This window comes from Bacillus rossius, chromosome 1 (genome assembly GCF_032445375.1).
Source record: "Bacillus rossius redtenbacheri isolate Brsri chromosome 1, Brsri_v3, whole genome shotgun sequence".
NCBI lineage: Eukaryota > Metazoa > Arthropoda > Insecta > Phasmatodea > Bacillidae > Bacillus > Bacillus rossius.
Window position 1 is genome coordinate 65301455 of NC_086330.1, and position 27106 is coordinate 65328560.

At 33.7% G+C, this 27106-nt stretch overlaps 1 protein-coding gene across 1 annotated transcript in view; it reads right to left on the bottom strand.

Annotated features, from left to right (window-relative positions):
- The window catches only part of LOC134536927 (limbic system-associated membrane protein-like), a 1114650-nt gene that overhangs the window by 641829 nt on the left and 445715 nt on the right, over positions 1–27106 (bottom strand). The window lies entirely within an intron of this gene.

A 27106-nucleotide genomic window follows, 5' to 3' on the forward strand; every position in this document is an offset into this window, starting at 1 on the left:
GTATGGTAGTAACAGCACTAGATGGCGTGTATGTCTTTTTTGCACGCTGGCATACCTACGCTTTTGCACACGGACACTTGCTTGCATTCTTATACGATGACATACCTGTACACACACACGTGTGCAAGTTTCTCCAATTTTCCTTTACCTATAACATTTCCCATCCTTCTCTGTTGGAAATTTCACTTCTAACGCGCGTGAACTCACAAGAACCCGGCAACTAACAATTTATTAGTATTATAAATATTCTTATAAAGTAATTCCTTCGTTTTTTCATCTTCTCCCATCGTCACACTGTGAAATTTTTAGTTATCGTTTTAATAATGTGGTTATGATATTAAATTGCTCAAATAGAATTGATAAATGCAGTATAGTAAGTGATATAGGCCTATATTTAAATAGTATAGAAAAAAAGTCGCTATCCGCGTCTGTCTGTTCACTTATACTTATTCTAAACTAAAAGATGAATTTGGATGTAGTTTTCCCCAACATTAAGAGAATTTCTTCCGAAAGGCTTACGTGTATGTAACATTCATATAAAAAATAAAATAGAGGAATCACGATGATTTTATAATTGAATCTTTAAATGACGTCTTTTGGGCGATAACATGACTTAAACTGACTTATAAACGACTAAAATATGAAATTAATTTTCTACGAAACTGTACGTCTTTAAGAGGAATATTTTTGAGTGATAATTGATTTTCACATGGACCCTTTCGTTGTGACTACTAAACAAAATATGATGGTTTGACTAACGAGAAAAAATCTTTCAACTTTGACTGCAAAAGAAATTCATTATTTATGGGACGTACATCATAGTAGGAATATATTAAAAAAAACAATAGACGCTAACGAGAACTTGATTACTATAAAAACTTACTAATTTGGTCTAAATGAAGCCAAGTAGCATGCAAATGGGTATCCGAGGACAGGTTTCAGACTTTGGTGTTATGTTGACGGCTTCTGCCTTGGAACCAATATCTCCGATGACGTCACGATGGCAATCTTGAATTTACTTGACCTTGACCTTTGATTTTGACCTCGATCTTGTCCTTCAAAATTCGCCAAAATTTGCCAAATATTTGCCAAAATATCCAGTTTTTTGGAAAAAATTCCCAAATAATCATCAAAAAATTTTTGGAATAAAAAAATTTCTTTTTGACGGGAAAAATTCCTCTATTCTACCTCGAAAATAAAAAGAATTGGATTTCGAAAAACCTTAAGACAGGAACTGATCGAATCAATTAGTATATTGATTACGAATTAATTAATTAATTAATCGTTTGGAATTTTTTTTCGAATTTCTAGCTAAATAATTACACAATTCCAAGATGGCTAGTCAAATTTCAATATGGCGGGTGTCACATTAGTAATAAATGATTACTGCACATTAGCGGGTTAAACTTTAACTAACATGACGTCACACACTCTAGCAGACGAAAACAAGATGGTGGTCTCCAGCAGACGTAAACAAGATGGTAGACGCGACGTCATACCAGCTGATATATACCTTGGTATTAATGGTGGGAGGTCAGTCTGCTGGCGGATTTCGTGGAAAAAGGATCTAACGACGTTTTTTATTTTTACCCTCACCAGGTTTGAACCGAGGACTCCATGACGTTAAGTAATTTTTTTAATAATTTTTATTTAAATTTGTATAATTATTTATTTTATAAATTTTTACATTTTTCTCGATATTATAGCATAAAAATTACGGTTTTTCAAGATGGCGACCGTAATGAAAAGTGTAACAATTATAGAATCCAATATAATGGTCGTAACGTAAAGTGTAACGATGATGTAATACTCATTCAAGATGGCGGGCATAACGTAACCTGCAAAATTTCTAGAATTTAAGATGGTGGGCGTAACGATATGTGTAACGGTGTTTTTTAGAAATGTTTAATGAAAATTTTATCATTAATTTATTATTAATTTGTTAATTTTTTCATTAAAATTGGATGATATAAAATATTTTCAAGATGGCGGCCATCACGGAAATTGCAACAGTGACGTCATTTTCCAAATGACGTCAGATGTTTATTGGAGGCTGTAGACATGGATTTTTAAGCCTCAATATGGAATTTGTAGACTTTCTAAGGCAAAAGTCTTTTGTGGTTTTTCGAAATCCTAATTTTTGAATTTTTGAGGAAGCAAACAGGAATTGTTTCCGGAAAAAGATGCATTTTAAATTTCTCAAATTATTTGAGATTTTTTGGCGGGATTTTTTTTCCCAAAAAATGGGAAATTTAGTGAACTTTTGGCAAATTTTGAAGGTCAAGATCAAACTTCAGGGTCAAGGTCATCTAAGATTGCAGCAGTGATGTCATCGGAAATGTAGGTTCCAAGGAAGAAACCGCCACCACAACATTACAGCCTGAAGCCTGTCCCCGGATGCCCATTTACATACTACTATGCCACTTTATTAGATCGCAACCGTGCAAAGCTGGAGCGGGTAGCTAGTGACTAATTATCGTAAATTTGAGGATTAAAGCAACTTAGTGCATTAGCGGAGTCAGTTGTTTTGTGTATGGCAAGGTAATTTAAATTAGCGAGTTTAAAACACCGACTGTCAAGCCTGCTGTGACGTGTTAGATCTTTGAAAGCAAATTTCGTTGCCAAAAAAAATGCAACATACTTAACTTTCACCTTTAATAAATTTTTTTATGTTTAACAATTACTGCATGGGATACAAAAAACGGATATTAGGACCAAACAATAATTATTGCTCCTTTAGAGGCCATACCATGTATCCCTTTCAAAGTTGTATGTTAACATCGAAAACTTTTGCCTGAAACAGATTTTGGTATAACCAGTCATTACTGCTAAGGGTGAAAAATAGAGGGTACAAGATAAACAATTCTTAACTCCTTTTTAAAGTTATCTATAAAATCTATAACAACTAAATGTAAAATTTCTAAAAATAATGTTAAATTTTGGTATGTAACCATTTTTGATAATATCAAAGATTTCTGCAAGGAGTGAAACAAAAACAATGAGTTGAAATAAAAGATTAAATATAATTAAAATAAAACTTCCTTACCATGAACACTACTGAATTAGTTCCAATTTATTTTAAAGGTTCTAAATATTGTCATAAACTATATACTTAAGGAAATAACCAGGGTTGAAAAACAAAACAAAAAATATTAATCTTTTAGTAGGTATCCAACAATCCAGTATGTTTCAATGTAAGTATCCTAAACTTTATCCAAAAATTTGGCTGAAACATATTCTAAATTTAGGAAATGTTACTGTAAAACATGGGTTGAAATATAAAAAAATTCAAAACTATCTTACTATCAAATTTGTTTGAATTTATTTGGTCCAAAGCAAATTTTTATATGAATACCTATTAGTGCAAGGGTTGTAAAATATTGTTTGAAGGTAAAAAAATTATAACTACCTTAATAGGCATAATATTAAATTATTTCTAAGCTGTTGGATGTAAGAGAAATATTCGAAACATTTTTACTGCATTGAATATGAGAAAATGTTTAATCGATCTTTTTGAATATTGAAGAAAATATAATATGTTGCGCACATTAAATGTTTTTAATGTTCCAGACGTTTATAAAAGTTTTCAGAATATGTCCAGAATAAATAGGTTCTTTTAAATCTACCTACATATAAGCGGTGCTGAAAGAGACTGTGATTATGTTCAACAAAACCGGGAGAGCTCTAAAGAAAAAACTTTCAATTGAACTTTTTATGAATTTACGAAAAGCTCATTTCTTTAAAGGGGGAAAACAAGATATTTTTATATGTAAAAGACAATGTGTGTGGAGTTTTTATTAAATCTGTTTGACTTATTGAACACTTGGGCGTTGGAAACCTTTTGTAGGTTAATTTTTGACCAGCTATTGACTTTTCGTTAAAAAAAAAATAGGAAAAGAGGAGAAAGATGATTAATTTAACACGTGTCTCTTTAATACTTTCGCTGCTGCTATGGACACTGAAATTTTCCATCAAATACTGATTGCTTGTTCTAATAAAGAACTTAGCTTTTTTTTTAAAAAAAAAACTGCGACATAATATTTGTAAGGCTTTTCCTACAGTTTTCTCTATAGCGCGTAGCGCAATCACATCGTTGATAAAAGCTCAGGTAAGAGCAGGCTTTCAGTACTTTGTCAGAAGCAATCTCAAAATCATTTACTTATTCATGCAAACAAGCAGAATAGCTTTGTTTTTGACGTGTATTTTAAAAAATTCTTTTGAAATATATGAAATTCCGTTTTTTATCACTTTCAAGACAACATTATAGATGAGTTGGCTGGAAAAAAATTTTACCGTCTGCTTGTAGCTAATAGCAACCAGATTTTTCTCATATATTCTAAAACTTTTAATATGCATCAGTAACATTCCTATGTTTAACAAATGTAACATTGATTTTAACTTGGGTATGTATACTAACATTTAAACAATTGTTTTTTTTTTAAATTTGGTCAATCAACCACCTATTGCTCCTCAATTTTAATAAAAAAATCACAAATTTACTTGAAAAAAGTAAAATTGCTATAATATATCTTATTTAGGATGTACCAAACATGTTCAGTACTAACTGTAAATTTTAATTAATAACACAGGCCTGCGATGAAAAAATTGTTTGGAATTTAAAGGGTGATTCTTAAGTATTTTAGTGTGCTCAATTCAGGAAAAATATTTTAAAAAGTCCATCACGTACAGTTTTTTTACAAAATATACTTACCGTACAATTGTTATATTACAATTTTCCCCTCAGGAGTAAATGCATACACTAATGTTTTCTGATTTTGTATATTTATAATTATAATTGCGGGGTCTAATTAGTTTTAATTGTTTTAAAGATTTCTGGTATAAAAGCATTAAAGTTCAAGAGCAGGTGATAAAGATGACTTTCGGTAGAGGAATGAGAGCAGCCAGGGTGAAGAGGTTCTTGGCCGCCAGACAGCCAAGAACATGTTCAATCAGGTTCTAACAGGATTTTTCATGTTCTGTCCTTCTCGTTCATAGCACTTCTTATTTCCTTCTATCATTCTTCCCTTGGTGTGCCGACCTCCGTAGCGTAGTCGGATGCACACCGGCTTACGGTGCGAGGGGTTCTGGGTTCGAGTCCCGGGTAAGGCATGGGTGTTATTTACAAGCTACAAATTGATTGATTAGGGCATGATAATGATTCGAATATGGACGAATTGTACAGAAATTTTATTGATAAGATATGATAAAAGAAAAAAAAGCTTCGTATAAGGACACGCTCATTTCTGGCTGAACGGGTACCCCCCAAGGCCATAACTATCAAGGTAGAAGAAGAAGGTTCCCTTGGTGTTGACACAGTTAACGTGGTCTTACAGTCGTATAAAATCTAATTTGCTCTTGGTTTTGTTTGTGTGTGTTTTTTGTTTTTTTGACCACTGACTTATTTATTTATTTATAAAATGACCTCCAGAGGATGTCGTGTTTCTCCTGATAAGTTTTGTTATATTTGTGGAAGTTTTATTGTGAAAAAACAACAGAGAAATATTACTGATTTTGTGAAAACAGCGTATTTTGCCTATTTTGATATGAAGCTAGGGGACCAAGACAAATCGTGGGCACCACATAAAGTGTGTTCTATTTGTGTAGAAGAACTTCGTCAGTGGACCCAAGGTAAGAAAAAATCTTTTCGATTTGGAATCCCCATGATCTGGAGAGAGCCTCGTAATCATTCAGATGATTGCTATTTTTGTTCTTGCGATATTCAAGGTTACAATTTGATTAATAAGAAACAATTTTTTATCCAAATATTCAGAGTGCTATGCGTCCTGTTCCCCATGGTCCAGATATTCCAGTACCCGTTGCTCCAAAGTCATTAGATGATATATCACTACCATAAACATCTGAAGAAGAAATCACTGTTTCAGGTGATGAAGAATTCTATTTACCTCAAAGTGAACCTCAACTGTTTTCCCAATATGAATTGAACGATTTGATCAGGGATTTAAGTTTATCTAAAGAATCTGCTGAGTTGCTATCTTCTCGACTGAAAGAAAAAAATTTATTAGCTCCAGGTACTTCTTTCTACTGGTACAGAAACCGTGAAAAACATTTCACTCCATTCTTCACTCAGCATGAGGAACTGGTTTACTGCCATAATATAACAGCGTTAATGGGTATGTTTAATATTGAGTATAATAGCAATGAATGGCGTCTTTTTCTTGACTCGTCAAAGAGAAGTTTTAAAGGCGTACTTCTGCACAATGGTAATGAGTATGCATCAGTACCAGTAGCCCACTCTGTTTACTTGAAAGAGCGTTATGAAAATTTAGAAATGATATTGTCAAAGATTAATTATAATGAACATATGTGGACGATTTGTGGAGATTTAAAAGTGATCTCGATGTTACTGGGACAGCAGGGAGGGTACACAAAATTCCCATGCTTTATATGTGAATGGGACAGTAGAGACAAAAGTTCACATTGGATTAGAAAGGAGTGGCCAAGAAGAGAAGCATTAGTACCAGGAGTTAAAAACGTGTTAAGAGAAAATCTTGTCGAACCAGAGAAAGTTCTTCTGCCCCCACTCCACATTAAATTGGGTATTATGAAGCAATTCGTCAAAGCATTGCCAAAAGATGGCCCGTGTTTCAAATACTTGGGAGAAAAGTTTCCAGGATTGTCTGAGGCGAAATTGAAAGAGGGCATTTTTGTCGGCCCTGATATTCGTAAGTTGATGAAAGATGATGTGTTTGAGACGAAAATGAATATAACAGAAAAAGAGGCTTGGCTTTCTTTGAAAGAGGTAATAACCAAGTTTCTAGGAAATTATAAGGACCCTAACTACATGTTCATTGTAGAGAATATGCTGACTAAACTGAAAAATCTGGGTTGTTCGATGAGTTTAAAACTTCACTTCCTGAATTCCCATCTTGACTACTTCCCACAAAACCGAGGAGCTGTGAGTGAGGAACAGGGTGAAAGATTTCACCAAGACGTGAAAGAAATGGAAAGGAGGTATCAAGGTCGATGGAACATTACTATGATTGCTGACTACTGTTGGATGCTGAAGAGGGACTTACCGGACAAAGTCTACAAACGAGAAAGCCATAAAAGGAGCTTCAAAAAGAAGAGAATGAGGCATAATGAAGACGAATAAACATACAAATTGGTCATATCATACAGTAAATGGTGTTAAAAGCGCTCTAAGTGATTTATGAACAATAAATTTTATGATAAATAAAAATAAAGTGAAGTTTCTTGATCATTTATAAAATTGTATTATTTCTCCTAATTTTTATTTGCATTTTGTAGGAAAACCTTACGTGATGGAAAAAAACCATGGTCATATTTGGATTCAGCACACTTAAAAATATAAAGTTCAGCCACCAAATGTGAGACAATTTTCAAAAATTCGAAAAATGCAGGCTTGTGTAATAGTCAGATGAGATCAGTGATATTAGTTCTATCAGACTGACTAATAATACCAACTCATAGCATCTTTGAAAACCTTTTTGAAACGATAATTATTTTAAATACCAGCTCAAATTAGTGAATTGTAAAATTCAAAATGCCTCATTAAATTTCTACGAAAACTTATATCAAAAGATATTCTAGTTTAAAACACGATAGTAAATCAGTGATGTTATGGATCGAAATATTGAAATAATATCCTAAAGTTATGCATTATTTAACGAATCTCTTATACAAGCAGAACTCTTTAGGATGATATGACAAATGCCATTTGGAGAAATATTATGCAACGTTCGCATTACTTTTTCGTGAAAATAAATAACCTGGCATGTTATTTTTTTATTTTGTGATATTTAACAAATATTTAATGCCTGGCCGTTGGGCATTCCACATGAACGAACCACAAGTGCTATGCTCGACTTAAGGGACGGCAGATTGGCAGAATCAAAGGCGGAAATTTCGCATTTAATTTTTTGTTACATAAAACAATTTTGTTTTCCAGATATAGGTACATTACAAAATGTAATTGAGTATGTCAACTAAAGCATTGATGAATCAGCTGACAGTTTCTTGTGAAAAGAAGAGCTCCCTTTTTTGTTATCAGTTCCCCTATTAGTACAATATGGATGCTGTACTTTTAACACAGTCATACGGGAATGTAAATTACTGCACGAACACACAAAAGTTTTGACATAGAGCCTAGTAATGTTTTTTGTTCATAACTATTTAATTGATTAGTTTACATGTCAATTGAATTTAAAACAAGAAAATAGTGATGGTACACGTGAACGATTTTCGATAGTACTGAGAATACACGTTATTTAAATTTGCTCAGGATATCACGGACCTTCAACCAATATTTATTCCGCGATTTTTTTTTTCGACTGCAGCAAAATTTCTTATTTTGTTACCGATGTTATGTAAAAAAAAATGTTTAAAAAAATTTAGGTTGTGACGGAGAAGTATCTTGAGCATTTAGACAGCAACTTGTGAGGTTGTCCGTCTTAAAAAACATTAACTTCAAGTTAAAAACGTTTCCAGTCAGCCCGAAGGCAGCCACTCGTCACTGCCTAAAATTGGTTGCAATAATTAAATGAAGTTATACTTTAACGTTGTCTTTCATATTATGAGACTTCATCTGTTAGGAAAAAATATTTAAGGTTTTTTTAAATTAATTTTATTCTCAAACACCAATCAAAGACTAATAAATTACTTAATCATTTTTAAACAAAAATATAATATAATCTGATTTCATAATCTCCAGTGCTATATATAATATTATAAAAGCCACCATATGTTTAAAAATAAGTTAAAAAAAATAGGAACTAACATTTGACGATTTGTACGTCATATGTTCCAATGAAAGGTACGGTCTTTAACTTTTAAAGCCTTTCAGTCACACCAATAAAGAATATTTAGACTACTAATCATCTGTATATACTATTTTAAAAACAAGTGTAACACCTGTGACTTCGTTTACGCAGATGTTTATATGTTTTTTTTATATTGTTACAGTGTCAGTTAAGTATAGGATTAATTATAAATGACGCAATAAAAATTAATGTTTAACTTTTATCCATTGCAAAAATTTCAAGATTTTAATTACATAAAAAGGTAAAACAGTTAAGCATATTATGTTTTTTATGTATTTTCTTGAGCCATTTTTTTATTCTTTATTAGTGTATTAAATGAAAGGTATTATATTTATTTTCATTTTTTAAGAAAATAAAACTATTAATTCACTTTGTTAAAATCACATTGTGTTGAAACTTTAAAGAGCAAACAGTTTTATCAATGTGCTTGCGAAATATCGACCGAATAAAGTATTCATTCAATAAACACAAATCCGTAATCTGACAAAACTCTCTCTTAAAACTGCCCCTTTAGACAGCTATCCATGCGAGTGCCATTGTTCTGTTAAAACAATGAGTGTCTGCATTGGACCAAAGTTTCTGTAATTGATACACGACCCACAGACCGTGACAGAAGAAAAGCTAATATAAAGAGATTCAGGTGATTTGTAGCTTATTTTTAGTCAACATTGTTTCATAAATTATTACGACTTGTAATGTCTCGTTTTAAGGAAGGAATGACGCACAATAAAATGGTTTTTTGACTAATTTTTTTTTAGTTTTGTATTCATTAAAAAAAAAATATCATTTTACAAAATGATTAATGGGTTTGTTAAATAGTTGTAAAGTAATTTTTTCTGTTATTGGATCGTACTAAACGATACGAATTTTTATAATATTTCTGGAAAGTTTAAGAACAAACAATTAAGAGATATTTCCACAATTTACTAATTCTGAATGTTTAAGCACTGAAGCTGGCGTAATATGCAAATAGATAATAATATTTTGAATAAAAATTAAAGTTTTGATCTTTTATATTTGTATTATTTATGCCCTATGTCTCCCTAATTCTCCTTAATGTTAAACAAAGTACTATTTCAAATAATGTAAGAGACTCAGTTTAAAATCACACACGTGGGCTTGTTGGAGCTATTATTCTTTGAACGCATTGAGGGTGAAATTTTAGTATGCAAAAAAAATGCGCACAAGACAGTATTAGCATTTCAACAGGATAATGTCCAATGCACATGTCCACTTGTATTCAAACACAATGTATAAACCGTAGCATATGGTTTATTTTAAAAACAATTAAAAAAAGATAATGTAATAATTAAATTTAAAAATGAATGCCCGTATATATTTAGAACACTAAACCCATAGCTACAACTTTATATATATATAAACCAACGATAATATTTTTTGACATGAAGTTTTATTCATGCTTACTCATAATTGACTAGGAAAGAATATTTTGTTAATAATTACATGGCATCAATGATATTAACTAAGAAATTGTTGTTTTGCTTTTATGTGACGAACGTTGCACTACATATTTATTGGATTTTTAAAATATGCTTTATTTAATCATGCCAAACAATTATAACTTTTGACGTCGCGTCGTGCATAAGTACACGAATTACGTTTAATGGTTTACCATGCAAACAGTTAGAATTATTCTGATAATAGCCGCAACGTGACTTTGTGTTATTAACAACGTAACTGAATGCCTGAAGTCACTTTGTTACAATCATGATATTTTCTAAGATTTAATGTTAGGTAGTTTTGTTTTTAAAAAAGTACATATATTTCGTTCATACTTTTCTTGATTCGTCAATTATTCATGTCTTAGTTTAATATTTGTAATTTTTTAATTTTTTAATAATATTTTTATTATTTTCATTCGCGGAATATCTGAAATTATTGAAACATAAAATACAAGGAAATTAATATTAAGTATGTAGTAATGGTATTCCTACTTTTTTAACTTTTATTTTTGAAGCCAATCAATAAGTGGCACATTCGAGATATTTTAATACTTAAGATTTACGTAAACATCTGAGGGTATGACTTTTTTTTATTTTTTACATTGTATCCAATAAACATTTAACTAAAATCTGTTATGAAATATAGAGTTTTAATGAGTAATAATATAATTTAGAGGTACAAATTAGCAAACGAATACTTTGTTAATAAATTTGGCTGATAAATTCATAGCTGTAAAGGGGACAAATGCCTAATACTGAAAAATTTGAACCCAATAATATTTCTCTTACTTTTAATATGTGTTAACATGAAAAATACCACAAAAAAAAGTGAAAAATTATTTCTATAAAAATTCAAAATAAAAATATATTTCTTCATTAATAAAAACAGAAGTTTTCATCTGTTCAGAAATTTTAAACTTATGTGCATTTTATTATTTTACTTATCCATAATACGAATGCATTTTACAGCAACAAAATTTTACAAAGCATACATTTAACTATTTATCTTTTATAATTCACCCCAATTTATAGAACTGACAATCATTAAACGCTAAAATCATATGTAGATTTTTAATACGTACGGTTAACAGATAAGTGCCTAATTCGTACAAAGCCATCGGCAGACGTTCTATTCAAAAATCTAAGTTCTACGTTAGTAGATACACTGAAAAAACTGCTTGGGAATTGCTGCACGAGAACGTTTTTGTGACTGTCAACAAATATTTCGTGGTTATTATCCAATAATTCAGTACCGTCTATATAGTTTTTTGTAGCTGCATATTTTTTTTATTGATGGAGGGATAAAGGAGACCATAGTGCGGCCAGGGCGTGTTGCTCTCGCACCGCAGGTCGCTCGCTCTGAAACATCTCGTGCCAGTTGGAGAGACCGCTTCTGTTCATCCTCCGTTTCCCCATCTCCCCAAACAACCCCCCCCCCCACCTTCCCCGACATTCTATCATAGACCGTGCCCGAGCTCATTATGTTTGCCCTGTCAGTCCCCCGAAACCCACCCTCCCACTCGGGGAACACCCGCCTCGCTGCCTAAATTTGGGCCTAGGCGCGGGACGCCTCGTTGCCTCACTTCTCCCACGCGCGCGTCTGTATGACCCCCCTTTCACAGTACTTCCCCTACCTCGCAAACTATAGCCCACCCTGCCATTTGCCACTGTGATCCTCCTGTGTCACTGCTCTTTCCCCCACTGCCGATGCCGGTGCGAACTGTTGAAAAAAATGTGTGTATAGGTATATATATCCCTGGGGTCGTTCGGACAGCGTGGGCCGGGAATGGAACCTGGCTGGTTATTCTTTACTCGTCAGTTCCTCCTGCTTGTCTCCCTGCGAACTCCTTCTCCCTTTGAGCGAGACTCTGCAGTGCGAACGTCAGGAGCATCTCCGTGGCGCGCGTGGAGACCTAAGCTCGTGGTCCCCTGTCGAGATGCGGACACTCTGGCCCGCAAGTCACGCCTGTTCTCCAGGTTGCGCACCTCGCAGGCTATTTCACAAACTTGAATTATTTTACAATTTTATATCGCTTGATGGGAAAACTATATAAAATATTAAGGTCATATTAGCAAAAAAAAAAAAAAACAAGGATTTTTAGTTATTTTTCTTAATCGACACTATAGAAAAAAGCATGAAATTTACATTAATTTTGAGCATTAATAAATTATATTGCCTATTTTTTAAATCGTTTAAAAGCATCAATTATTATCTGAAGTGCAATCATATAAGCTTATTAATAAAGGCCAATGACAACATATTTTAAGTGTTTGTAAAAATTTTTGTAAATAATATTATATGTTTTTATAATACATAAAAAATTGTTTTTAATCTATAAATGATAACTTTTCAATTCATTTTGATTTAGTTTGGTTTTTATTATAAAGAGCAATAAAAATTATTACGAGTGAATAATCATGCTTGTAACTAGGAAATAGGTCAACCCAAGCTGCCTAAACCAACTCTTGTTTTTTCCTAAAGTGTTTTTATATTTTACTTCAATGAAATATTGATTTTATTATTTTATTTTTACGAAACATTCTCACTTTATTTAATAAAGCAATAGTTTTATTTGATTCAAACCATTGCACTTTACCAAAGCCACAATGAATTTAAAAAATGTAAAAGTAATTAATGATAGACAGTTACGAGAACAGAACAGTAAAAAGCCAATTGAACTATTTACCAAAGAAACCTTATAATTATTCACCTGAAGAACATGAACAGGGTAAATGGGTACAAGATGAAAATAAATGGGAACCACTTATGGAAAAAAAAAAGAACTAACACTAGCCGAAAGTGAGAGGATTGAAGTCGCACATATTCTGTCTCCATGTGACCAACACAGCCAATGAAAAGCAACTCAACATGATTATTTGATACAAAATACAAAGGCAAAAGAGTCCGTTCCTAATGATTAGCCTACAACTGATCCAATAGGAACTGGTCTCTCGTAATTAGCATCCTGAAGAAAGCCCACAATATTACACACACACAAACACACACACACACATATATATATATATATAAATCCACCATCTTGGCCGCCATTTTGGAATTATGAAATTTTTTAGCTAAAATTTATGGAACAAATTCCAAAAATAATTTACAAAATCACATATTATTAACTTATTAACATAATTTGTTAAAGTGTTTTGATCGATTCGCGTTCAATGCAAAAAATTGGTTTGAAATACTTAATTATGAAATAGGGCGAAAAATTATAAAAGAGGCTTAAATTCATAATATGTTATCCTCCTGTAAGACGCAGATGATATATAAGCCGCAATATTAAATTTATTTATTTATTTACCTAGAAATTAAAAAAACTCCAAATATTATTTTAAAAAATTACTTTTTAATTTACCGATTGATTATCACGATTCGCGTTATTTGTTTTATTTTTGGTCAGTGCTTGGAGGAATTAATGTTAAAATAATCATTTAAATATTGTTCTCATTACATATAATCAAGCATACTAATCATTTTGAGCTTTAATTACTCTAAGATTCTTACCAAGAATCGTATCAAAAACGGGAATCGGGCTAATCAACTGGTTAATTAATGGTTAGTATTTTTGTTTAGTTTTAGAATTTTTTTTATTTTTTTTGTGTTGGTAATAACAAATTATCAAGACATCTGAAAATATAGCTATATTCAGCTTATTTCTTGAGGATAGCATAATATTAATTTAAAAATCTTTTAGTATTTTCCAAACTATATTTAATAAGTATTTTATACCTATGGCATTTAGCAGGGATTGAACTAAGGACTGACATGAATTAATACAATATGTTAATAAATAGATTATTTTTTTATGATTTTTGGTTTTTGGCCAACATTTAGGTAATTAATTACAGAATTTCAAGATGGCAGCTAAAATGTTCAACAAAATGGCGGATGTAATGGTGATAAACGTTACTACACTCTAGCGTGTTAACTTTAAGCCAAAATGGTGGCAGCGTGCTTTAGCATACAATGTACGTGCTAGTAGTCATGTATCGAGTATTGAATACAAGATGGCAGCAGCGCCCTCTAGCAGAAGATATGTTCACGATAACTCTGTGTAGTAAGTTTTGAAAAATAAAGATGGCAGCAACGGCCTCGTTTATGTGGTATTATTCCTTCAAATAAAAAAAAAAAAACATACCAGTTCAAATATGTGTGTCATTATTTTATATATCTTATTAAATTCTAGGTAAGGTAAGTGGCTTGATGACCATTTGGTCAAAGGCATATGTTTTCAGGCCTGAGGTCCGAGCTGTCATGGTTCGAATCACCTCGCTTCCTCTGTATTCTCTATAAGCAATTAAATTGTCGATCAGGCCCATTAAAACTTTGGTAGGTAATGGAATATCGTCAATATGTGATGAGACAGCAATAATTGCGCTCTAGCTGGGAACAAATAGCAGAAAAGATGACGATATCCAAGATGACGATCTCAAGCAGAAAAATACACGATGATGGTGATGATGTCATCTATGAAAACAGCTTCCAGAAGACGAAAACAAGATGGCAAACATTATGTCAGAATCGCAGAAAGTGTATGTGAGGTCAGGTCCAAGTTGGCGGACGTGACATCAGAATTAAATATGGCGGAACCGTAACGAAAACTAAATCTATGTTAGTTGACCACTCGATATCTATATGGCGAAATTCAATATGACGATAGCCAAGACAGTGACTTTGGCTGAAGTCAAGATCTAAAGTCAAGATTAAAATGGCGACCGAAACAAAAAGTGCAAAGATGACGTCATAATTCAAGATGGCCACCGTAATGTCAAATGTAATAACGTTTCCTCGGCTCCTGAACCGTAAACTAGCGCTCGGACATACATTTATACATAATTAACGCTACATTGGCTTTGAGTCTAATAACCGAACACATATGTTTATGGTCCATGCTTTAACATATTTTTTATCATATTTTGCTTAAAAAATGGTTTCTCAGAACAGACATATCATGAAATTATTTTAAACGTGTCAAATTGGAAATCAGATCTCATTACAAAAAAAAATTATTTCATAGGGGCCATGTTGATTGAAACGTCAGCTCATTCGTATCCCACAAAGCACATAAAATGGAGATATAACCTATCAATAAAGTGTATCGAAGTGAGTAAAGACTATGTTGCCATTAATTTTAAGGTTGAAAAAGTTTGCGTTCAACCATTGTAATGTATCATAAATATTAAATTTCTCTTAATTTTTGTATACAAACAAATTATGTATTTTATCGTAAATTTCTTGAAACTCTATTAATTAACAAATTATTAAGTAACAGAATATTTGTAACCAAAAAATAAAATAAAATTTAAAAATGAGTAGAATTAAAAAAAATTAAAATAAAATAAATGTATGAAAACGGACCGAAAAATTTAAAGAATTGGTTATTTTTAAAAATAAAAAAATAATCATAATGCTTAAATCCCCGATGAAAAATAATACTTTGCGAAAATACTTAAGAGAGTGAAGGGTCTCACTTTGTTTCGAATTGTATTTGAATCCGTGAAGAACATAAGACACGATTGAGTAAGAGACGAACAATCTTCTAAACATTGACGTTTATATTTTAAGATGATATATATATATTTATTTATTTTCGATTGCGACTTTGTTTAAAATTATTCTTCGCCGTATTTTCCCCAGTGAAGTGATTCCAGTACGAGCAGTAACACTCCTGAAGCCACGTGTCTAGCGATGCGAAGCTGTTGGCGGTTCCAAACCACGGGAAGTCCCAATGAGTGCGAGAACAGGCGTCTCTCGCGGCTCCTCGCGTGCGGGGCAACAGCGTGACACGTGTGCCGCGGTCGTGACGCCGTAACCAAGGCGGTCGTCAGGACTTCATGAATTATTTGTCGAGTGGGAAGATCGATCTAATGAGGTGAGCGTGCCAGCAGTGATAACTCGCCGACCTTGACTCCCTGTATGCCCTTCCCGACTCCTCACCCCATCGCTCATGCATTCTAAATGAAACGAGATTGCGGCAGTAGACCTTAAGTCATTTGCCTGACAGGCAATACACCTGCTCGTTGAAAGTCATTTAACACATGAGTAGAAGACTGAAATATGTTTTACCAACAGTGATTTTGCAGACAGTAATCGAACTGAAAAGTAATTTGACCGACAGTCATTTGACCGACAACTCGAATATTTATTAATTATGATGGGCAAATGACCGTCTGTCAGTAAACCGATAGTCATGTTACCAAAGTGGTTGTTGACCGATAGTCGTTTGACTGACAGTATTTTGACCGATCACTCGAAAATTGATCTCTCTGGAAAAATGGCCTAAAATGACAACAGGCTATGGATCTATAGGCATTAAACAGAAAGTCACATTAAATAAAGTATTTTGACCAACAGTAATTTTACCGAAATATCAGATAAACGACTGTTTGGGCCAATTGAGTATCGGTAAAATTACCCTTCGTTTAAACGACTCTCGGCAATATGTTTTTTCGTCTAGTGCCTCGTCACTATTCGGCTTCTTTGAAAAATTGCGATTCTCAGCTTTGCATTACTGCTCGCACTCGTGTTCGCAAATAATGAGTCCATGGCAACCACTGATTCGAAGTAATAGGTTTCTTGACGGCGACACTCTTTTAAACTAACTGTGACCTCATCGTGTTTCTAACGGATGCATCAGTTAATGGAGTGTGTGTTTGTTCTAAGGTTGAAGTTATCGTGGTTAGCTTTTGGTTGACAAAAATATCCATAAGTACGTAAAAGCTTATTCCAAGATTCAGTACAATAGATTGAAATACATTTAAGAAGAAATTTGAAACATACAATCTTAATTAAATATTTAAAAAAATTGTAAGCAAGTAATTATCGTTTAGCTTCATTATAATCCAAAATATTTTGGTATCCAAAATGGAAAAGAAGGTTTGGGGATTCTCTCTTTTTTTTTACGTAAACTACTAAAACAGCATACTTAACACACCCGCTCCCTTACTTCTTTTATTTATTTTGGCCGTAAGTGACGAGGCTCTGGTGACGGCAATTTTTGTCATGTTAAAAGTTCGAAGTAAAAGTTATATTTACTGCATTCCGTCTGCAAAGAAAAAAATGTTTATTGTTTGGTTTTAAAAGAATCAAATGCTTATTTCAAGCTTAAAATTTGTTGTTGTTATGGCATTTTACTATTCTACCAAACGAGTTTCAATTAGAAAGTTTAATTTAAAAATAAATGTCAGTTTAGTAAAATACTTTGACTAAAATTATTTAAAGAGACCGTGCACTTGTATTTCATTAACGTATTGGAATTTTTCATTTATTGAACAAATTCCACTTTCCCTGTTTTAATGTTTCATTTGTAATATTTTTTATGAATTGTTTTGATTAATGATTTGCGTTTTTTAAAAACAAATTTCAACTTCCTAAAATTTGCTGTTTATCGCCTCTAATGTGTAATTTGTTTGTTTCAGGGTAATACGTATTTCCTATACTCCTCCACGCACACTGTTTCCCTCCGACTGGCCACATATTATGTGATATGACGTCACACTAGTAAGTACTTCTCTTGGGACTTGACTCTTAAGTGCCAATGAACCTTTATTATTGTCGATGTAAATAAAATCATTCTATGCATGCGCTGCAAATATTTTCAAACCACAGTATTATAGAAATGAAACGTTATGTACTGAGCGTGAGAAACTTTTGTCATTAAATATTTAAAAAATACCTTTTTTAATTAAAGACAAGCGAAAATTACTAAAGAGCTATTGAATTTTAATGGCATACATATTCCAGCTTCAAAATTTTAATGTATGTATATTGTTTTATTATACAACATTCCCAATGTACACTTTACTATATCTCTGGTGCCTAGAGAGGTGGGTTGCAGAGTATCAATCTGCTACTTTGTAACTGACACACGCCTGTATCAAGTACTGCAAACGAGTACACTATTCAAGTATCAAGTACTTTAGTATCAGTTTAGAATTCACCTGGAACAACACCACGGCCAATGTGCGCAGAGCTCGATCGCAGATGACGTTCACTTGGGCGGAGCTTGTGAAAGGGGAGGGAGGGGCACGACAAATAAGGGATAAAGAAGGGAAAGAATGTAGGGGAGGGGGAAGCCTAAGATGTACATCAAGTTCTGTCCCTGCCCGAACACGCCCGAATATTCACCTTCGGCCAAACTAGGGTTTATTTATATATATTTATATTTATCTGTTTATTTTAATGTAGCTATACTAACCTAACTAACCGTCCATAGTGTTCTAAAGTGTTTTAATGTAGCTAACCTAACCAACCACTTTTAATATTTGAATTCATTTTTCCTGCACAAAAATAAAACAAATCCCGGGGTTGGCCGAAGGTGAATATTCGGGCGTGTTCGGGCAGGGACAGAGCTTGATGTACATCTTAGGCTTCTCATCAAAGTACGCTCAGTGGGCAGTGCGTGCTCCTTGCGAAGATTGAAGACTCCGATTACGAAAGGCGTGGAAAGAGAACACCGATACCTTTTTTCGACTGCGAAGTATGTAGAATGAGAAAACTGATACCTTTATACGACTACGAAGAATGTAGAATGAGAAAACTGATACCTTTTTACGAAGAACGTGGAAAGAGAAAACTGATACCTTTTTACGCTGGTGATGACGGGACGAAAGATGTGTAACCTGTAACGAGAATTCTGATTCCTAGTTGCTTCCTGGGACCGCAACAGCTCTAGCTGATACAGAAGTATCAGCTACTTGTAACCAGTACATTACTGAATCAGTAACTGGTTGGAACTGATACCGAAAATTTCTGTAACAACCCACCTCTAGCCTAGAGTTCGTAATCTTCAACACAGATATTGAAAGTTCTTTGTAAAGTCTCGAAAATGTCTAGTCCGTTCAATATGCATATTCCATGCACCTCACTTTAATTATAAATTGCAATGAGAAAACTTTGAAATCCTAACAAAGAAAATATCGTCCTAACATATTGGAATTGTCAGAATATGTAGACAAATAAAGTCTCAAGTTTAAGAAATTGATGGCGTATTTTGTACAGTATTTCACCGGTAAATTTCAGAAAATTGAATTTACAAATTGACATGTTCACCGTTTACCACTGAAAGTATAAATAATTAAAACACGTGAAATTAATTGGCATTTTTAAAGTATTATGTTTATTAAAGTCAATATAAGTATGTAACTACTTATAAATGTGAAATTTTGTCGAATTTATTTTCAAAAAGTGGTTATAAAATGTTTTTTAAACATTGAGTAAATAGTAGTCATATTCGCTAATATCGAAAGCTATTCTTACAGTTAGTGAATATTTGAACCTTGTTATCCAATGAATGGTTTTTATGTGGTTTCAGTCAGCGATAAAGTAAGCTATTAGTCCTATAGGCCTGAATCGAAGTCATAATGCTTAGAAACAATTTTTAATAATCAAACAACAGTCAAATCTAAGCACTAAATAAAACGTACTCTTTTAAAGACGAGGTCCTTTTTGAAGGAAAATTAAAGTATTTACCTAATCATGCAACCGTATGCTCTGTTTAGAGATTTGTTCAACCATGATAGCAGTTTTTTCCATGGCCAACTCCTCTACATTTTCTTTCCACTTATGCACTCATGCTAGCTAAGGAAACGCCTAAGTATTGGTCATGAGATGTGCAATATAGCCTGACTCATATCAAGCATATTTGAAGTTGTTGTAGATGGAGGACAGTTTATTCTATTACGTGGCAAATATCACATACACATCAAAAAATATATATTTAAAGCTTTGATATGGGACAAATAATGCCTACTACGAAATGAAAAAAAACTGAAACAAGGGAACATACTCGAGAAAAGATCGGAACTGTTTCTTGAAAAACAATGCGCTGTGTTGGAACAAAGTACGCAGAGAGAAGAAGCATCCATGTTTCGTTCTTCAAAGTTTGCCGTCTTCCCCGAGGATCCTTTCCACTGCTCTCCGCTTTACTCACTCACGGAGCTTGTGAGGGGGTCACACAAATGCTTACTTCCCCCCCCCCCCCCCCGAGAAAAGAAAGCACCGCGCTCTAAGAAAACGGAACATCTGGATTTGTTTCTTTACTTCCGGGCGTGACATAGAACAACCTGCTGCGGTGTGAAAATTTTTTTTAGTTCCACTAAAGATTCCACGAAAAGGGCAAAGTAAAATGGTGGGGGAAAAAAAACTAAATTGAGGGAGTAAAAATATTTTCGCGCGTAGGGAAGCGAAAAATCAAAATTACTAGAGACAACAGTGTGCATAAAAATGTTCACAAGACAAAAAATTACAACAAATAAATGCAATATCAATGAACCACGGTTTTTTTAGTAAATAATTTTACTCGCTGCCTCAAGTGTCTATAGAGATTTATTTTTACTGTGCTAACAGGAAGTTTTTAAATTGAAATATTGTGCGCTTTACAACATAGGTACATAATGTGAAATACAAACACGAATAAAATTTTTTTAAATTATGTTTGAATGAAATTTAAAAATTATACATATTATTATTTTATATTTATTTGAAAACAAATTTTGTTCCACACAACCAAGGAACATCAAGAAATTACGATATGACAAACCATTTTGCTGCTATTTGTTAGTAAGTATAAGATTAACTGTAAAGGAAATTTTGAATAAAAATATTGAAATAGATGTCACGATACGTAAAATTTAAACTCTCTGTGCAAACCTATATCGAAAAGAAAAAATACTTGTAATTGCCCTTTAAGTTAGGTTAGCAATATAAAATAGATTTTATTTAAAACTTATTATTTTTGTATTTTATGAATATGAAACAAAATATAATCATTAAATAAAGTGTCAAGAATGTTATCCTAAAATCCGTTAAGAACGCCTGTAGACACTCGACGAGGCGACCAACACGTAATGATGGAGCAGTCCAACGATCTTGTGAAGGACAGAAAGCTTAAAACCCTTTCCTGCCTAGAAATGTAAAAAAATTGAATTTTGTAATTTTTATTTCATTTTTATATTTAAGTAGGCATAAAAGGAGAGCATAATTTTTTCCAAATTTTTTTATTTATATTTAATATATTTTTTAATGATGGGACTTTTAAGTCCTGACATGCATTTATCATATGTCCAGCTCAACTAACAAAAAAAGGGCGCTCCAGATAGGTGCAGCGCTGCCGTTTTAGTGCTGCAACCTCTCGGCTGTCAATCAAACTTCTTCGACAACTGACAGAGCAGAGCGATACAGGGACCCAGAGGTCCCGACAGGCAGCATGTGGTTTCAAACATGCACACACTATTTCTATGGGGCTTCAAACATTGTGGTACTCACAAGTCCCGCCAGGCAGGAAAGGGTTTTAAAGCGACTGAAGCTTCTTTAAGAACTATGTGCTATTATTATAGAGACATTTACTGTGAATTAATTTTTATTTTATGTAAATATTACCTTTTTATATAATTCAAAGGGAATTTAATAAAATATTTTAAAAATAAATTACTGAATAAAGTGCATGATAAAGCTGAAATTTCTAATATATACATTAAAAACTGATTATTTTCTACATAAAGGCCAAGTAAAGCTACGTTTTGTATACGGAGAGAACCATCAAATAAGGGTAATAAAGATAATTGTTAGTACCAAAAAAGTAAATTATTTATTTCAAACGGTGTGTACCTAGCTGAAACATTTTAGCATTCAGACACACTTAACGTGCTTAGTTGGAAAAAGTTTGAACAAAGTTTTCACAACTGCAGTTCATTGTGTCACTTAAATGGGGAAGACGTTGTCTGGGATTTGGGTGTAAAAGCTGCCAGTCTATTATAATGGCTTTCTTTGTTCTGAAATCAACAAAAAAAAAACTGTTACTTTTGTGAGGCATAGTTTTAAAATTGGTACATACAACATTAACTTACAAGGCAGTTATAAACTGATTTATTCAATAATTATATATAGAATTAATGTTTTCGTAATTTAGGAAATAGCAATTATTTAATGTAATGTATTAGAAATGACTGCTATGGATATTTTACCATAAAATAAAAACTAGTTTTATGGTGTTGGGTTATATTTTAAAACAAGAAAGGCCTGCATAAAGGGCCAACAGTTTCGAAAGTTACTTACGTGCTGGTAGAAAGCATATAACCTCAGCGGGTCGGTAGAATAAGAAGGGGTAAAGATTGTGTATGTGTGGCATTCCACTATTCCTCCGTGTATTTTACTCGTTCAGATGATACTGACCGTGATTGCTCAAGGGATGAAGTCCAGGGCAAGCGTAGAAAAAGCAACAAACAGATTCACGGTAAGGAATAGGTGGAAAACTGAAAATGTCTAAATTAAAATAAATAATATGAGAAAATGAAACAAAAACGAAATAAACGTTTATATTTGTTCAAGAAATATATCCAGACTGCATAAAATATTTTTTTTTTAAATTAAGAAACAAATCTACATAAATAAATATGTAAATCTTCGTTTATTCCAAATTTTAAATTTATAAAAGGTCTGCAACAATTGAATTGAAATTTTTACAAAACGTTGCATTTAAGTATGCGTGTGATTTATATACTCATGCCACGCTTGTGATAGGCAAAAACATTAAAAATATATAGATAGTTGAAAACATACATATACTTCAAACAATAAAAAAAATTGAAAGAATCTCAACGAATGTTCTTCATAAGCTAAAATGAGGTAATACATGTTAAAATATAAATTAAAAATATTAGCGACTTTGCTGCAGCCGAAATTTGTTGCATTCTATGAAACAATGTGTAAATGTTTTGGTAAAACTTACTGGAACTCACCTCCAAAATTAATTTTTTTTCCGCGCAAAGATTATTTGAAAATACATGAAGCAACGTAAATATCGATGGTAAATGTTTTTAGAACAGCTAATGGGTAATCGGTCCATGCCGAATAAGCTGCGTATTTTGCTTTATTGAATGTTTGGTTATGCTTATCCGTTCCGAACAACTTTGGCCAGAACCCTCAAGACTTCTTGTCCTAACCTTATAGAGTATTGATTACATATAAATGATTGGAAAATAAAGTACAAAATAAAATGAAATACATATATTATAATTTTGTAAGTATATAAATAGAGACATTAAATATGTATGGTGTTATGTGAAAATTAGTCATCCAACGAAAGTAAAAAAAGAGTTACTAATATATATCTCTGATACAACACCGGCCATTGTGTGTTCAAAGCACAATCCACTCAGTTCTAAATGTTTGTGGGTTGACTCATTTTCACATAACACGTCCATATATAAATTTAAAAACATTTCGGAGAAGAAAACTTCAGAAGCCCGTACTGTTATTGTCAGGACAGCGGGTCTAACACAATAGTCCTAACGTTTTTCATTGAAACGTCCGCAACAAATTTATCATTCTCCCTTCCAGTGCCGCAACTACTCCGGCATTCGGGTGTTGGCGGTTCACAGCCCGAGAGTTCATATCGACACGCTGAAACTGCCAGTAGGTTGACATTATATGTTTCCTCGTCGAGCGACACGGCATCGCAGCCACGTCCTTACGACTTCTATTCCGGGGGCCTCTGTCGCGCATAGCGTACGAACCGTCGATGTGTTATCAGAGATTTCCTCGCTCGCCCGGAGATCAAAGCAACACCGTAGCTCCCTCTCCTACACTAACGCTACGATTTTCCGTCACCGGGTTATTTTCCTTGAGTTTTTTTTTATTTTTTTAAATCGAGGTCCCTCCGTTTTGTCGACCCCAAAAGGTACGTGTGTGCGGGCGGGTGGGTGTGTTTGTGTGAGAGAGAGTGTATGAAAACGTGCCGCTGACGTTATATCACATCTGACATTTCTCTTCTTCCTCTTTCGATTACACCTTCTCCCACCCCCATCCCCTTTTTCGTTTCGGCAAGAGATCAGCAGGTCCTGTTTCAGTATGTGTTATGTAAAAGTTTTTTTTTTTAAGTCATACTAGTTTAGGTGCGTTAATGGTGAAAAATTTAGTGTGTAAGGGAAACCCAGTGATATGCGCGTGCAACACTGAATGATGAAGTGTAATGCGCAAGCTTCCAGACAGGCTACCGCGTGGGGTGGCATTAACTCGTATATGGTCTCCTTCGTGAGCATTGGGGGATGTACCAAACGTATGGGTGTTCCAAATAAATCTTTGTGATAGCAAAACTATTCTGGAATTAATTTTTTAAACTTTTAAAGTAAAAAAAGAAACAATCGCAATTTTGTATTACGTTTTAATACTAGGCACAACATTTATTAGCCGATTTTTTTTGCGTAAAATTACCTATTGCTTTCATTTATTATAGTAGTACAGTTTATGATTTCAAACTTCAGATTTCCATCGTCAAAGACCACCAAAATGTTTTTATTTTTTTTATTTCGTATGTCAAGTTTTAACATTTTACCCTTATTTTTAATTTGTTATTACTTTTTAAATGTTTTACTTATCGCTAATAATGACATGGTTCAAGCAATTTATTGTAAACTAGGCAGTCATTAAAAAAATATTTTTATCTAGCAGAACCCGGCAGACTTTGTCCTGCCAGTATTTAAATTTAACTTTTATATATCTTTAATGGATGATTTGTATGTAATCTAGAATTTTCATGGCCATCGGTTTAACGGTTTATAAGTCCTTGAGCTTTAGCACCCTCTAGCGGCGAGTTGGAACACAAAAAGAATAGCATAAAATCCTTCTCCATGAAAAAAAATAAACTTCGATGTGCCAACTTTCATGGCGATTGGTCAAACGGTGTCGGAGTTTATCGACGCCATACATACCAACATCTTATTTTAAATATAATGAAAGTATGTGTTGTAAATATATAAATATATTAATATGAATGCGTATAAAAAATAGTTTATGTCTGTTTCTTAAATTTGCGTTTTTGCATGTGTTTTTTTTATAGAAATGTAAAGTTATTTTTTTGATTTCAATGAAATTTTGCGCACTTGAAGCTCTATAGAAAAGGAAGGTCATTGTCTACATAGTGTTTCTAAAACCCACTCTTATACCCCTATGTCACACGTTAAAGTGGAATTCGGATACTTCTGAACTTAATTCTTCCCAACTTAGAAATAAAGAATAAAGTAAATATTGCGGGGACGCGGCAGTAGACCGAAAATCACTAGACCGAATGGCACAAGACCGAAAGGCAGAAGACCGAAAGGCACAAGACCGAAAGGCACAAGACCGAAAAATAAAATATTTCTCTCGCTAGGAATATGTCTTAACTCTGGCGTCAGGCACAAGACCGAAAGTCACAAGACCGAAATGTACAAGACCGAAATGCACAAGACCGAAATGCACAAGACCGAAATGCACAAGACCGAAATGCACAAGACCGAAATGCACAAGACCGAAATGCACAAGACCGAAATGCACAAGACCGAAATGCACAAGACCGAAATGCACAAGACCGAAATGCACAAGACCGAAATGCACAATACCGAAATGCACAAAACCGAAATGCACAAGACCGAAATGCACAAGACCGAAAGGCACAAGACCGAAAAATAAAATATTTCTCTCGCTAGGAATATGTCTTAACTCTGGCGTCAGGCACAAGACCGAAAGTCACAAGACCGAAATGTACAAGACCGAAATGCACAAGACCGAAATGCACAAGACCAAAATGCACAAGACCGAAATGCACAAGACCGAAATGCACAAGACCGAAATGCACAAGACCGAAATGCACAAGACCGAAATGCACAAGACCGAAATGCACAAGACCGAAAGGCACAAGACCGAAAAATAAAATATTTCTCTCGCTAGGAATATGTCTTAACTCTGGCGTCAGGCACAAGACCGAAAGTCACAAGACCGAAATGTACAAGACCGAAATGCACAAGACCGAAATGCACAAGAACAAAATGCACAAGACCGAAATGCACAAGACCGAAATGCACAAGACCGAAATGCACAAGACCGAAATGCACAAGACCGAAATGCACAAGACCGAAATGCACAAGACCGAAATGCACAAGACCGAAATGCACAAGACCGAAATGCACAAGACCGAAATGCACAAGACCGAAAGGCACAAGACCGAAAGGCACAAGACCGAAAGGCACAAGACCGAAAAATGGAATATTTCTCTCGCTAAGAATATGTCTTAAATCTGGCGTCAGGTACTAGACCGAATAGCACAAGACCGAAAGGCATAAGACCGAAAACATGCAGTACATGTACGAAGTGTGTGTTGACGATGCCACCGGCGCTAGAAGTTAACGACTATTTCATTGTTAGTGCAGTCCTCATCACCGTTGAAATTTTGCGGGTACTTTAAATATCAAAAATTGCCCCTTTTCTTTCTTCAAGTATATATATTTTACAGACTTGAAACTTTACAGTAATGTTCCTTATGTTACGCAGGATGACATTTTCCGAAAATTAGATCCCATGGGTGGTTAAAACCAGGCAACAGTGGGTACTTTGTCTGCATGAGAACAGGATTTTGCATTGCTCATGCCTTCTGCGTCTCCATGGCAACGGGCATCGCGCGGCAGTGGCGTACCCACAAGTAGGGGCATGTATAATGAGCGGCGCAAGAGTGATCTGCCTGTAGACTGCCGTAGCGAAGTACGGGTACATCAGTTGTACGTTGCATGCACGAGTCGGGAAACCGTCGGTGCTATTCATTTCTCTCCGGTACATTATACAGCATTGTAATATATTTTCAATTAATTTTTTTTATTTACCATTACTGTAAATGGGAGATGAGGCTTAATTTTTTTCCATTAGTATAGCTGTGCGAAGCCGGGTCAGGCAGCTAGTTTAAAGTAAAACTAAATTTACTCTTTGCATCTGATCTTGGAAAAAAAATTAATAAGCCATTATTGGTAGTTTTAATTTCTCAAATAAATTTTCACGTGATTTATCTGTTTCCAAACGAAATT